The 15,278-nt window shown below is 48.9% G+C and overlaps 1 protein-coding gene across 5 annotated transcripts in view; it reads right to left on the bottom strand.

Annotated features, from left to right (window-relative positions):
* ZNF469 (zinc finger protein 469) overlaps positions 1–15,278 on the bottom strand; it is a 157,324-nt gene that overhangs the window by 35,930 nt on the left and 106,116 nt on the right. The window contains exon 1 of one of the 5 annotated variants that reach the window (XM_081963688.1): positions 13,932–14,026. The exons of 3 other annotated variants lie outside the window; for them this stretch is intronic. The gene's annotated coding sequence lies outside the window, so the exon portion shown is untranslated. Of the gene's footprint in view, positions 1–13,296; positions 13,376–13,931; positions 14,027–15,278 lie in introns of those variants that run through there. One more of the 5 variants, XM_081963693.1, reaches the window with a different exon arrangement.

Here is a 15,278-nt window from a genome sequence, read left to right as displayed (position 1 = left end):
TGAACCTCACCAAAGATTAACCACATAATAATTTCTTACTTGAGTTCTTTTCAGCTAGGAAAAAGAGACTGACTATCAGACCTGGATGGAGACAGAATTCACGCAAGCCATTTATCCAGTCCCTCGAAAATTCAGGGATTTAGTCGCAGCATAAAAAACAACTCTGTGAAAGCAAAATGCTAATATTTTAATCAGCGTCTTCAGTCTGACACGGAGCATTCCTTTGGCCTGATTAATGTCTCAGCCACATGACATGGAAGGAAGGTTAGCAGAAGGAAATAGCCAAATTAAGGTTAAGAAAATGAACAGGAGTGAGACACTGACCCCCATATGCACTGCAGTGTAAGCAAGAGAGACCCAGGGGAAAAAATTATTCTTCAACCGAAGCTTCTTCTACCAAATCAGAAGAAGAAGAAGAAGAAGAAGAAGAAGAAGAAGAAGAAGAAGAAGAAGAAGAAGAAGAAGAAGAAGAAGAAGAAGAAGAAGAAGAAGAAGAAGAAGACGACAGAAGAAGACGACAGAAGAAAACAGAAGAAAGCTGCTGGAGTGGCCACAAGAGTTAAAATTAGAAAAATGAGACTGTAAGAGAAAAAATTGGCACAGAACCGATCTTAAACTAAATACAAAACCAGCAAATAAAGTACTTTGCTCACCTGGAGAGGCTATCGTGGGATTCCATACCATACCAGGCATATACAAAAAGAGGAGAAGGTCAAAAAACAGAGGCAGATCCAGAAGAAGGAGAGAGAACATCAGGGAAATACTACTGCAACAGCAATTAACAATGGCGAAGGCGATCAGAAGAGCAAAAACCATAAATTTGTATCTCCCTCAACATCCAAAGGAGAAGGAGGAAGAGGAGGAGGAAGAGGAGGAACCACCAAAGCTTGGTAATCCTTCAGTCACTTCCACCTAACATCATCATTAAAGAATTGGAGGCTGATTAAAACAAGAGTGAGTGATCGTAACATTCTTCTTCTCTGGCCTACCATAGAGGATTGTTGTAAGTATCCAATGAAAAGTGTAAAGTGGCTTCGGTTCTTACCATCTTGATGGAATACCCAAGGAAGCTGGAATTTTAATTCAACACTGAAGAAGTTGGATGTTCTCCTTCCAAGAGTAAGAGAAAACCTTGCTTTACCCCTCCCTTGATGGACTCATTTGTGGGCGTGAGCTTTAAAGTTACCCAAAAGTCCCAATGAGAGCTGGGTTATGGTTTGTACCAATTTCGACATGCCGACTTCTGAGTCACACCAAATGCTTCATCATGCGGGACAGAAAAGAACAGGGTTTGCTGCCCTCCTTAGCCTTCCCCTGACTTCTGTTATGGCTGACCTCCTGCACCATACAATCAGCCTCTAAGTCATTCCTAGGAAAAATACACAGGGAGAGAAAGTTGATAAAAGTCTTTGTACTGAATCATAACATCTCATCATAAGAGTGCTGTAAAGTAAGCCTCTCCTTAGCTTTGCTTACAAATATTTAGCCGATTTTTTAAAGGAAACCTTTGAAGAATAACCTGCGCCTAAAAGTGGGCTTGGACCACAGTCTCTAGGACTACCAGCCTGCTGCAGCTGACCCTTGCTGGCCACCAGTGAATATAGTTTCCCTCATCTCCAGGGCTGTCCCAGAGACCGGAATTCATCCTCTCCAGCAACCAACACCCAGATAAGCAGGGATTAGCACCAGACAAACAATCAAAGCAGAAAACAATATGCTAATTAAGAAAGCACCAAGTACAAAAACCACACCCTCTGAAAACAGCAGGGCAAGCTATTGTAGATAATCACAAAGCAAACCCCACACTCATCAGTATTGAGGATGTTGCTTAGCTCGTAATGAAATGTCTCAAAGAAAACTGAGCTCAGAAAACACCAAAGACGTCACATGTTCCAGAGAGCTTGGCCTGAAATGAGGCTGCCTAACAATCTTTGAGGGAAGTCAACTTCCATGGGAAGGTTAATTTCTGGGGTTCTTTCTAAAGAACAGAGGAAGATCCCTCCTAAGGATGGATCTGGCCAAGACCAAGACAATTCTGCCTTTATACCATGCTGTAGCCAACCCGATGCATCTTAGACAAAAAAGGATTCTCCTTCTGTAGTGGCAACAAATGCTGAAGAGACAATGTCGTGGTACTCAAGATAATCTACAGCCCTCAAGACTAGAAAGCAAGGATCACTCAATGTTCCTCCAATTTGCCCAGTTCCATCTAAATTGGTAGCCATCATCACATCTTGAAGCTTTGAATTCCACAGTTTGATTACAGGATTTGCAAGTTTTGGTTTGGTTGTGTTAGCTTTGATGGCACAGAAAACCAGATCTTGTTGTACAAGATGACCGACGAAGGAGTGGGGAGTGGGGAGGAATGAGTAGAATTCAGAGCCTCTCATGGAGGGCTGGACAAAAGAGGGGGGGGGGTCCTGGCCAGGATGATGGAAAGCCTGATTTTATTTAGGCTCGTTCGCTAGGAAAAAAAAGTTAACTGAGGGAAGAACACAATACAGATGTATAACATTTATTTGGAAAGATAACTCTTTTGCATCTCCATAGTTTGGGACCGAAACTCCCTCCAATTAAACTAACCGGAGCAGGACCTAGTAAGTCCAAGTTCTTCCCACAAGATCACTATGAGGAATAAGTACCAATTTAGAGGGAGGGGAAATTCACAGAGGAGAAGCTCTTACTAATGATGGGTCATTTAGCCCAGGGTTAAGAGGCCACTTGGAAGTATCAGCTTTTGATGAATGATAGCAAGGACAGGAGGAACTGTCCTTGCTCAAACATCCCCAGTCTGTGGTTAGAACATTGTTGAGGTGAACTCCTCTGGGCTGTCCTTTCTTCCTTAGAGAGAACGGATGCTCTGCTCTAGAAGATCCTTAAATAATATATTTCTCAAGGCCTTCCTTCTCGCTCATCTATCGGAAGGGGTGGAAACTGTAAAGAATGGGATTCTGACCAAGGAAGAGGCCACTTCCTTGGAAGTATCAGCTCTTGACAAATGATAGCAAGGGCAGGAGGAACTCTCTGACCACCACCAGAGCCATCACCATACGCTTGAGATGTTCCAGAAAGCAAGCAAGATGAAGATCCAGATAGTTTAGGACTCTTATGTTCTCAACATGCACCAAGGAGACCAGAAGCATGGATGGTTCCCTCTGCCAGGTTCTCCTGCTCTCCTGATTTACCTGGTACCCTGAACCCACAGCTCCAGAGCAAAATCAGATGATTTTTTTTTTGGACACCCAGCTCCCTTCTCTCCTCACGGCCACCTCTTCTGGAAGTATCAGCTTTGCCGTTTCAAACGTTCAGCTACTGCCTCCTCCTCCTCTCTACCCACAGCCCCCCATCAACACATTGTGTTCATCAGAGGCTGCAGCAGAACAGATGTCTAATTCATCCCATCTGGGCATCTCGCCTACATCTGCGGGTTTGCAAGGAGGACCTTTGGGGGAAGCACAAAGGGAAGTGTGGAATGGCAGCAGTGAGGGCCAGGAGAACTTCCTCCGGGTGTGAGGAATAGGAGGCCTTTCAGGGAAGGGGATAAATGCATCCCCCCCCCACCCCTAGGACAGGGATAAATGAATATAGAGGGGCCTTGCCCATCAGAAGGTGCAAGGGCTACTTGCCTGAACCCCCTTAGTCTGGATATATTTTTTATCTTGCCCTTGAGATGTTCTGGCAGAGACCAAGACGCCTGAGGGACAACCAGAATACAAGCAAGAATGGGCATTTGGTCTTAAGCCCTCAAACAAGCCGATTAGAGGAAAAGGAATCCCCTTCAGATCAAAATGGGAGCCTATTTGTATCCCCCACCAACTCAAAGGGGTGTTTCAGAGGTGGATTTCCTACCGGTTTGGACCGGTTTGGCCGATAGGTAGTAACTCGGCCTACCACGCCCCCCCCCCCAACCGATTCTATCATCGGCGCTGCCATCTTGATTTTCGGTTCTGCGCATGAATAAAACAATCTTCATTGCAAAAATTAATGTTTTCCCTTTTCTAAGGTTGTGTGCATGCATAGACCTTTTTAGGTGGAAATGTGTACGGGCACAGAGCAAACATTTTTGCATGCCAAACTGGCAGTAATGCCGCTAGCAACCCACCCATCATCTAACTCCAGAACTTCACCCGGAAGAAATTGGCTTTAGCCTCAAACATCCCCAGTCTGTGGTTAGAACATTGTTGAGGTGAACTCTGCTGGGCTGTCCTTTCTTCCTCAGAGAGAACGGATGCTCTGCTCCAGAAGATCCTTAAATAATATATTTCTCAAGGCCTTCTGAGCCAGGCAATTTGTCCCTTTCACCAACTGACTGCCAAAATCTCAGGAGGGTGTTCCCTTGTGCCCCCTCCTCTTTTCCACTGGAGGTGCCAAAGGCTGAAGCCCAAAGGTGCTTTTTCTCAAAAGAAAACTGGATTTCCTTTGTTTTCTTCCCTTGAAGACTTTTCGATTCTCATCCAGGAAGCTTCTTCAGTTCCCTGGATGACTAAGAATCTCCATGGACGGAGGCTGAAGAAATCCTGCAGGCCACTCCTGTGCTCCGTATATTGAGTTAAGTTTCTCTCCCTTCAGGGAAAGCAGAGCGTACAAAGCCCCCAGCTGCATAGAGCCCCCTCCCTCCAACCCTCCTTCCAAAAACCACAGCAAGGTGACTCATAATCTGGATCTCCACAGACGTTGCGGGGTGACCCCTAAAACTATACATTAGCACTAAGAAAGCAAATTGCCCCTCAAAGACGAAGCCCCATCCACAGGCCTGATGTGGCCCCACCCATGGCATCCATCGCCCTCCTGAAAAATATCCAGTTCCTCCCCCATTTTGGTGGTGTCCATCAGAGCAGAGAACCGGGCTGATGGACACCCTGTTGAAACTCTCCCCCAAGACGTAACTAATGGTTCCTGCTATGTTTTTGAAAAACTAAGAGTTTTGCTGCTCCTGGATTCAGCTGTGGAGAACCACGTTCCTCCACCCACCCACCCACCCCACCCCCAGCCTGTCAACATCTCCAATGGAAAAGCCATTGGTCGAAACGCCGGGATGGTATTATAATTATTACTCAACGTAGTAGCCTACATAAGTAGCAGATAGCTGTCCAAGAAAAGCAGATGGCAGGCGAGAGGAGCTGTTTTCAGACTTAAATGCAGGCTCCCTTTTCCTAGAGAGCCAAGTTCCAGCGAGCCCTTGGCCAGGCTTGGTCTCCAGAGCCCTGACTCGGAGCCCTTCCCTTCAGCGGGGACCAGGCTCCACCCTGGCCAGGAAGAAGGCTCTACAGCTATTTGCATTACCAAGGGCATTTGTGCTCTAAGGGCCTGGGGGCAAAAGGGCTCGAGACCACGGAGGGTCACAGAGATGCAGACTAGGGCAGGGCATAAAACGCTCCAGAGAAAGGGTGTCCTTGAACGGGACACTCGAGCAGTGGGAGAAATGCGGTCTTCCCAAAATGCTTCTCCAGGGCATTTCATACCCTTACACCTTTGGTGGTGGAAGTCTGGATGGCTTGCCTGCAAATAGGGCCCTTGTCATTCCTCCGGTCCCCCAATCTGTGGTGATGATCTTCCAGGAGCCCAGTTTAGAAGCCTTCCAGAAGATTCCACCTTCTGCACCATCTGGGATGGTCGGTTTGCATCCAAAGAAAGAAAGGTCCATCTGAGGGTGTCTCCACACAGACCTTCTTGGCCAATGTCAGGGCAACAGTCTTGCAGCAGCCATGGCTCTCCTTGCCTAGGAAGAGTCAAGCCTATGGAATGGCCTCCAACATGTCAAGAACCCCACGCATCCATTCTTCTGGGCTTATCCATTTGCCTGGCCTTCTCTCTCTCTCTCCCTCCCTCTGGTTGAGTCTGCCTTCCTTTCTCCTGAGCCCTCCTCCTTTCTCGTGGAAATCTGAAAGTCTTTGGCTCCATTCAAGGATGCCCTTTCTCCCACTTGCTGCTTAGGAGTGGGATGAATTCCCTGGAATCGGTTGAGATGAGTCAGATCTCCTGGTCCCTGCAAGAACCACCTTGTGGCCTCTCTTTCCTAGGGAATTCCTGGCTCAGGGCTCCAGTCCCAGTATGCCTGAATGAATTGGAACAGTGGTGCTGCTTTCTTGTTTCCCTCTCTCGCCCCGTTATTCCCTGGGCTGCTCCTGTTGTCAGATGATCGATGGTGAAGCTCCCGGGGGCAGAAACCGGCTTCTGCCCATTCTCTCAGCTTCCCCCATGCAGCAGCAGCAGCAGCATCACTAGTCCAAGCAGCAAATTTATCACATTCTATCTGGCCTTTCTATCTTGTGGTCACTCAAGGTAGCATAACCATTTGTTGCAAGGATGAGAGGGATGGTGCCACTCCGTCAAGGGAAGCTGGGGAGATTTATGGGGGTCCTTAGAACGCTCTGCCTTTCACTGAGCCCCTGGAGTTGAACCTTCTTAACGTCTCCAGTCTTCGGGGGTCCCAGCCAGGCTGTGCTGCTCCAGCTGCAGAACGGTTTCCATGTGGAGGAACTGTTCTCCTGACCACCCCCCTCGCTCCCCTGCAATTCATTTAGCTCTTGGCAATGCATGGAAGCTATTTTTAAAAAGGTACGCCAGATTCTCTCTCTCTCTCAGCAACCCAACTTTGAAGTGCAGTTCAAGACTTTGTTGCTCGGAAGGCTGGGTGGGGAGAGGAAGAGGAGGATATTGAGGAGGGGGGGGGGGAGGACAGTCCTGAGCCAACCCATTCGGGGACAGATGGAAGAGAAGACCTGAGCTGGGTTTTCAGGGCAAGAATCCCACTGGCTGATAGAAAGGAAACTCCAATGGAAGGGAATCCTTGTAGCTTAGGATTGAACTGTGGAGTCCTTTGGTGCTTTCTAGGCTTGGTGCAGACATTTCATGACCCAACTAGGAAAAATCTTCGATGCTGGAAGAGAATGGGGTTTTGCTCTCTGTTTATCTACAGTAGCTTGCCCTGCTTGTGTGGGTGAAGGTGTGGTTTTCTCTTAGTAGCTGCTTGATTCAAGGAACTTTCCAACTATCAAGGAACTACCTTTCCTTGAATTATGGAACTACCAAGAAGAAGACCAAGATGAAAGAGAACAAACCCCACACTCACCCACACTGATGATGTTCTCTGGTTGGGTAATGGAATGTCTGCAAGGAAACAACCCACCTCGGAGAGCACTAAAGTCTCCAAGGAAGAAAACTTGACACTTCCGTATCTTTTCAGTCCATCCCTGGAAGAATTTCCTTAAAACTCGAGCAACGGACCCTACAGTGGTTGAGGTTTAAACCTTCCTGGTCCTCATTAAGGTGGACAAGTCCAGGACTCCTGACAAGCATTGAGGTGACCGAGAAGGAAGCAGACTGCCCCGTACGGATGGAACTCATAAGACACAGATCTGTCATTTCGAATGAAATATTCTTCTCTTAAAAGGAATACACATTTTAAAACAGAAAACCCCATAAGAGATGGGGTATTGTGATAAAACTGCAGGAAAGGGACACATTTCAGCTGGTATCTGGGTTAGAGAGGCAGAATTCTACCAAGTTGTCAATCTGTTTTAGCTTCTTGGGTTGCTCCAAAATATTAGCCTGAAGAGGCTTAGAAAAGCCTTAAAGATTAGCCCACAAAACCCTATTTGAAAGCAAATGACACACAATTCAGCACAACCCAGAAATTCAGTGGGGTGCTCACTTCAGAGCAGACAAGTAGAGGACCACAGTGAGTTCATCCCATACACCTAACCTAAGATGAAGACCAGATGGCTCTATTCGCACAACACACTAAAGTTTAGTTCTGAAAGAATCTATAGCTTGCTAAGGGAATCCAGCTATAGTTGGTTAACTACCGTTGAGACTATCACATTAGTCCAGAAAAAGAAGGAATCCAAAGATCACATTAAGTATGTTGTGTGAACGCTGCTCGTTTTCACACCCAGACAGTGATCGGTTGCAAAGCATTGGGTGGGCATAGATGGTATAGTTCCCCCCTCCCCGCATACTAACAATACATAACAATAACACAACGCCTCCAGTTTTTAGGTCAAGACAGGGCAAATTGGAACTATGAAGTCTTTGTTATGGAAATGGGGAGGTGATAAGCAGGCTAGAGGAGGTGGAATGACCTTGCTTGCCCTTTTCCTGCAGAATTCAGAAATGTGTAATATTAAAAATCTCCCCAAAGGCCGCTTCCCATGCCGTGGAGTCCAAATACAACTTAGGGTAGGAGGGAAGAATGAAAGAAGGGGAAGAGGTCGCAATGCCCATAAGCACTGACCCTCTTTTCGGGCCAAGAGGAAATTAGAGAAAGAGAGGCAATGGGGAGTTTTGCAGCTCACGATGGAATTCCTCCCCTTCGTCCAGGATAACAAGGATGCAAAATCCGCATCAGCTTTCCCAGAAAGCCATTTGCGAAGATAAGTGGGCGTAAAGCTGCAGGAAGCGTCGTTAAAAATGCCAAACCCAGCATACTGTAATGTAATATGACTCACCAATGGACCTGGGGAAGTGGAGGGTGCAAGAGGCATGAGGAATAATGAGGAATTGTTTGGTCCTTGGCGCTTAGCAGCAGGGGGTCTCCTCCAGGCCCCATCTGCACATCATGCACCTGTGGGCTCATCCTGCACATTAAAATACTACTTTAGGATGAGGCTAGTGAAGCTCAAGGGGCCTCCATCATTGTTGGAGAGCAGGGGTTAGAACAGTTGGCTGGCTGGGGAATTCTGGGAGTTGATGGCCACACATCTTAACGTTGTCAAAGTTGGAAAAGCTTGGGTTAGAGGGAGTGGTCTACCTAGAGACCATCCAATTAATTTGCTTAACATTGGCTTCCGATGGTCACCACCTTGGTCCAACTCCAACCATCAACTGAAGCTTCTTGAGCCAATTCTAGCAACTTCTTTGACTGCATTAGGCCACCATACCTGTTGCCTTCTCCTCTTCCTTCCCGCAACCTTACCAACCTTAACCTTCTTCCAGTCCATCACCCAGCATCCCAGAACATGAGTTTCTACCTACAAACCATCCTTTCTGATGAACTGTCTTTATATCACCCAGGTCTGGGACAGATTTAAGTCCATAGGCCACCCAGAAGAAGCGATGCCCCTTTCAGAATCCTAAACACACCAGCTTTGAAGGCAAAGTCCATCTACCTCCCTTCTATTGCCGGGATGAGCCTACTTGGAAAGCTGCTCCAATGTTATATAACAAAGGGCTTTGGAACTACAAATCAGATGAAGTGGGAGTATTCTAGATTTTGGGCTTCCACGGATCGACCACCACAGTTTTAGGATTAGGCTGAATTTGCACCCAAAGTTCTCCCCAACTTGGCATCTATATTTGATCTCCGTGCTGGCTATTTTAACAGCCTTTTGGAGCTGTCTGGAGAATTCTGGGAGTTGAAGTCCACAGGTCTTAAAGTTGCCAAGGTTGGATACCCTGATCTAAGAGTTTGCATGGATAGCTTTAAATATTTTTTTTTTATGGATGCTGCTTTCAGAGGACAAGGAAGTGTGAGAATAAACAAAAGAGCAGGAAGAAAAGAGAAAGAGGGACACCAATCACACCACTGGACCAAATCTATATCCAATTAAGCCAGCATCCTTTGCCCAAACCTCCAAAAGGCTGCAGAATTTTTCCCTTAAGCGTTACTACTGCATGCCAAAACCAGGGCCTGCGAAGAGTTAAGCAGAAGCAAAACAAAACAAAAACGACTCCGATTTCTTTAACACTCAATCCCCCCCATCCTCCCCCCCCCCAATCTTAGCAGGGCTGGCACTTAGAGAAAGTTTTACAAACCCAGAAGCTGAAGGAGCTGCTTTCCATTTGACAGCAGGGAGGGAGGGAGTGCAATCCAAGTTAATTGAGGAAACAGAAACCTTCCCTCTGCCTCTGCTCAGTTTCCAGCGGCAGACATTATGAAAATAAAATGAAAATTAATTTCAGCCAACTCTCCGGTTATTTATGACACTTTTCAGCTGCTGGGAAATCTTAGGTTGCTCTCAGCACAGAAACCCAGGTGTGTGTGTGTGTTGGGGGGTGGGTGGGTGGGAGGCAGCCAGGGCTGAGAGGCTGAGAGGCTGAATTGCAGAAGCACACCTGATCCCACAGAGGCAAAAGTCTTCCTCCTTCTTTGGCAGAAAGAAACTAGCAATCCAATGCAGCAGATCTAACAAAGTTCGAGCAACAGTTTGTTGCTTGGATCAAACCCTGATCCTTTTCCCAGCGGTAGAAGGGGATGTTAGATTAGGAGTCTGCTTTTATTCCTTCATCCTCTTCCTAGCTCTAAGAGTTATCCTCCTTCCCCCATTCATCCACACAGCCACCTAGAAGGTTAGGGGCACAGCACAAAGCCCAAAGTGACCTACAGACCGAAGGTCTCTTTCCTGTATTCCATGCATCCCCCCAGCCCAGAAAGCATCAAGACTCCAACACAACCTTCTCTGCCCTTTTGCAAAGATTTGAGCACCAAATCATGTTTCTCAACCTCAGCAATGTTAAGCTGCAAAGACTTCAACTCCCAGAATCTCCCAGCCAGCATGCTTGAAGATGCATGGATTTGAACAGCCAGGGTTTCCTAGTCAGCATGTTTTAAAAGCCATAGATTTTCAACTTCCAGAATTCCCCAGGAAGCATGCCGGCTAGGGAATTCTGGAAGCTGAAGTCCACCCGTCTCAAATGGCTAAGGTTGAGAAACACTGCTCTAAATCCCAGTAAGAAACACCGACGGCCACTTTGGCTTCCTGGCTGGGAACACAGCAGGGCTGGTTCTTTCTTTCGCTCTGCCCTTTTATATATAAATTCGCTTCCTCCCCTTGAAAAGAAATCTGGGGAAACCGCACTTCTCAGCTCAGCACAAGAAACAACTGGAAAGTCACTTAAGGAGAGTCTCCACCAAAGAGGGAGGGCCAAGAGAAAGGGAAACTGAGAGAGAGAGAGAGTGCCGAGCCAGGAATGCCTTGCTGAAGCTTCTTTGTGGCACGGGGTCCTGACTCCAGGCCCACTTCAAACTGGGTCCCCTTGGCAAAGGTAATCCAGTGCCAGCAATCCCTCATGAGGCTGTGCTAAGACCCCTTGACTGCTCAAAGGGTGACCCTTGCCCCAGAGGGGATCCCTCAAAGGAGGAGGGGACTTGCAACCCCCATCTGCAAAGGAAAGCCTTTGGAAGGGGGTCTACAGGCCTGAGGGTAACATTCCTCAAACCAGGGCCATCCACCTATGTACAATATCCCATTGAAGGGAACAGATCAAAGGTGAGATACATTCTTTTTTTTTAATAAGGTTTTTAAATTTTTTTTATTTTCATACAAATAACCACATGTATACCATTATATAACCAACACTATTTTGTATTATTGAATATTATGTCAATTCGTCTTACCATCAATCCCCCAAAACCACCATTCTTCTGCTCCCCCTACACCTTATTTATACCCTATCCATCACTTTCTTCTCTCTCTCTCCTCCTCCCTACCCCCTTTCTTCCCTCTGTCATCCTTCTCTACTTCCCCTTCCTCTTTCCTTCTTCTCTCTGCTCTTTGCACTCCTTTCTCTCCTCCTCTTCTCCCCATCTACCCTTTCTCCTATCCCTCTCTTCTTCCTCTTGCCTCTCTCCTCTCTTCCACACTCATCTCATTTACATGGTATAGGTGAGATACATTTTTATGCAGAAGGGGGACAGATCAAAGGTGAGGCATCTGTTTTGACAAATGCCAGGTACTTTACAGACCCCCCAATAAGAGCATTTTTCCTTAGTTGCAGGAAATACGAGCGTCGGGGTCTAATGTGGCCTATTTGTGTTACAGCTACAAAGGGCATAACAGGCATAACAAAAGGCACAACATATATGTGTTGCAGGAAACGAATATGCACAGGCATCATCCAGTATAGTATTATTTAGTATATCCTTACTACTATTCCCCTTCACCATCCTTCCCAATCGGCTGGGCTTAATCTGTCAGGCATGCAGACTTCCCTTGATTAAGAATCCCGGGGATATAAACGTCCCCATAAATTGTGGTTTCTGTGGCAAGGTCCACATTTTCACTTGGCCTCCCAGCCACCCAAGGTTTCAGCAGCCTTTCGAGGCTTCCAACAATGCATGTCCTGCTAGGCTCTTCCATGCCAAGGGCCATCTGGAGCCTCCCCGGTCTGCTTTGCACCCCTTGGATGACATCCCTTCACCCCTCTTAAGCAGCTGGAGCAAATGCCACCTGGTTGGAGCCACCAGAAGGCAGGGAGTTGTGCAAATCTGGGGGGGGGGGGAGAAACTCTCCCTTTCACCCGTCTTCCTGGATCCTGAATTTCAGCTGCCTACCTGGTCCTGCAAGAGGCCAGATGCTTGGATGGCTTTGCAGCTCCCCCTGAGTAGCCCGAGAACAAGTCCACCACTGTCCTGCTCTACAAGGCTCTTGAGGGCAACGAAGACAATTGTGGGTTGACTTCGAAGGCTTCCTGAGGGGTTGGAGAATGGAAACAGCCAGCCGTGGTCTGGAGGTGAGCTTAGAAACACCCTCTGGTTGCCTTTGCCCTGCGTCCTTCCCTATTACGCCACTCCGGTAGGTGAGAAGTACATTCATGCTGGTTTCCATTTTTGGTAGCACAAACCCACAACCTCAATCAAGGGACAATTCACATATGTCCATCTAACCCCAAGGGGTCCTTTCCCTTCCTGAGACCATCCTGAGAGTCGTTCCTGCTATAGACGCAGCCATTACAGAGGCCCAGCAAGAGTTTCACAGTCTCCATGTGTCACAACCACTCACAACGTGTTTGTCCTCATTGTTAAGTGAAAGGGACTTGACTTCTCCTAGCTCATAGGTACAAGAAGACCCCCCCCCCCAAGACGAGTTTCTGCATCAACACCCACAAAACTGCCCTGCTTAAAAAAACTGGCTCAAAAGGGCTAATTTAAAAGAATTTGCTGGGTCTAAGCATGATGGATGCTACTTAAAACTCTTCTGGACATATGAAAAAATATAACAGATACTCCCAGGGCTGAATTGAACAAGGGACGGGTTAGGCAAGGTCTCTGGCTGATACCTTCTTCTACTATATCAAAAAAAAAAAACCCACTCAATAAAAAGTATAACTCAATTTAATATAGACATCTCCTTCTCTGACACTGAAAAGGACATTAAGACCCCTTGGCATCTCGCTGGGAAGCATTTTTTAACCCTTGCAGGGGTTTTCCAGAGCCAACAGCCACTTCCCTTCTAGGTTGGGTCTGAGGGTCCCCTTCCGGGAAAGGAGGAAATTCTCATTAGGAGGGGGGGCGGGGGGGGAGTTAAAGAAAAGAGTGTGAGAAAAAGACGGAAACGGAGAGGAGGAGCCGCTCACATCAAAGGCAGCTTCTCTGCGCAACAGATGATCAGTTTTAGCCTCACTTTTTTTTCATTTTTTGCAGATGAACCCAGAAGGTTGGAGGGGAGGAAGAAGATGAGCCGTTAACTCCTTCCCTCCCGAGGCCCCGGTGGAGCTCGCTGTCATCGCGGAGAGAAGCGGCTTTGAGAGGCCGACTTCCTTGGAGGCGGGGGCGGCAATAGGCAGGGCCCAATCCCTTCCATTGCAGGGGGTGGGATGGGGGCTGAAGAAGATGGCTGGGCTTTCTAGATTCTAACCCTCGCGCGCTCAGGGTCTCCCCCGGGTTGAGGCGAGGCAGGGAAAGAGAGCGCGTCAATCCCCCCCCCCCAGCCTCCTCCCCCCGCCCGCACTTTCTTGCCCAAATAGTGATGCAACTTTTGCACAAATGGGGAGGGGGCGGGGGGAGAGGGAGGGATCCATCACCGTTAGCATGAAACAGAGGTGGGGGGGGAGGAAGGGTCGCACCTGTGTTTGCGCAAAGCGACTTAGGTAACCTCCCCCGAAAGAAAGAAGTCTGCCCTTTCGTGGCGGGGGGGGGGGGCAGGCGAAGAAGGCAAGGGCGGCTTCTGCCCCCCCCTCTCAGCCCCGGAGGCGCCGGGCAGCGCTCTTACCTCATGGCCGGGGAGGGGAGGGGGCGTCCTGCGGGGAAGAGGCGAGCTGGAGCCCCCCGCGCGTCTGCCGGGCTCAGTTCTGCCGCGGCGGCCAAGCGAGCGAGGCTGCCGAGTGACCGCAGGCGGGTGGGGACCGCGCACACGCCTCCTCCGCGCCGCCTCCCCAGCCAGTAGCGAGCCGCCTCCAGACGCCCCTCGGTCCGCCCGCCCGCACGAAAGGAGAGGCAGCCGGCGGGCGGAGGGCTCGGACCGGCTCTCGCCTTCCCTCGCCCGGGCTCGGAGAGAGGCCTCCCGGGGGAGAAAGGGGCGAGGGTTCCCTGAGCATGCATAGAGGGCCTGGGGTTTGCAAAGCAGCTGGGCTGGCGGGGGGGCGGGGAGGAGGGCAAAAGCCAGATCTTGGAAATCGGGGAGGGGGCTTCTTGGGCGTTTGCCTCACAAGCCTTCCCTCCACCTCTGGGCAGCGGCGAGCGACCGCTGGAGGAGCGGGGTCCCACCTCCCCAAATGGGGGCAAGAGCATCTCGGAGGAGTTTTGGACCTTGGGGGGAGGGAAGGGTCCTGGCCTGGGCTTTCGGGGAGGGGGGAGGGTTGGCGCGGGGTCAAAGCGGAGCGTTCTCCTCCCATCAACTCCCGTCCTTACAGCCTGCTTTATAAACCCCCGGAGAGGGGGGGGCGCTTTTCTTGCCGCCCACCCCCCCAATTTCCTCGTCTCCAGCCTTCGGGCACAGAAGAGGCCGCTGCCCGGGATCCAGAAGGCAGCTGGCTGCCTTTCCTGGCGGGTGAGAGCCCAGTGCCAGGAGAGGCAAGCCGTGTGCAGCTCTGGCATCCTAGCTCAGCCTTGGCCATTTGCCATCTGGGTTCCGGACAAGTTATGCTACTGCCTTTCTTTTCAATGAGTTTCTCAGAATGAAGCCTGCCCCCCCCCCCTTTTGGGTGGGGGGGGGGGGTTTGTTAAAATATCCAACACCTCATTTTCATGATCAAGACTGCCCAACTGGGTTTTATTTGCAGAGTGAACCTCAGCCATTGATCAAAGGGGAATAGAGGTTAAAAGCAGAATAACAAAAGAACAGAGTTGGAAGGGACCTTGGAGGTCTTCTAGTCCAGCCTCAGCTAACATCTTGGTCCTCTCTGGCTTTGGCTTAGGGTGTGAATGATCTGGCTATGGTGATTGGTAAATCATGATTTGAGGCACTTCTGCAAACGCCACCAATTCTGATTTATTGAACAAAGGACCATCAAGCAAGCTGGCGTAACCTTGTGTAGCCTTGAGACTGTCCCAGCAAAAGGAGATCAAGAATGAGCCACAATAGCATCATCTACTTTGTAAATACCAACATGGGGGATGA

Source organism: Natrix helvetica, assembly GCF_964273705.1.
Source record: "Natrix helvetica genome assembly, chromosome: 10".
NCBI lineage: Eukaryota > Metazoa > Chordata > Lepidosauria > Squamata > Natricidae > Natrix > Natrix helvetica.
Note: the sequence above shows the minus strand (reverse complement) of the source record. Positions and strands in the feature narration are given on the sequence as shown.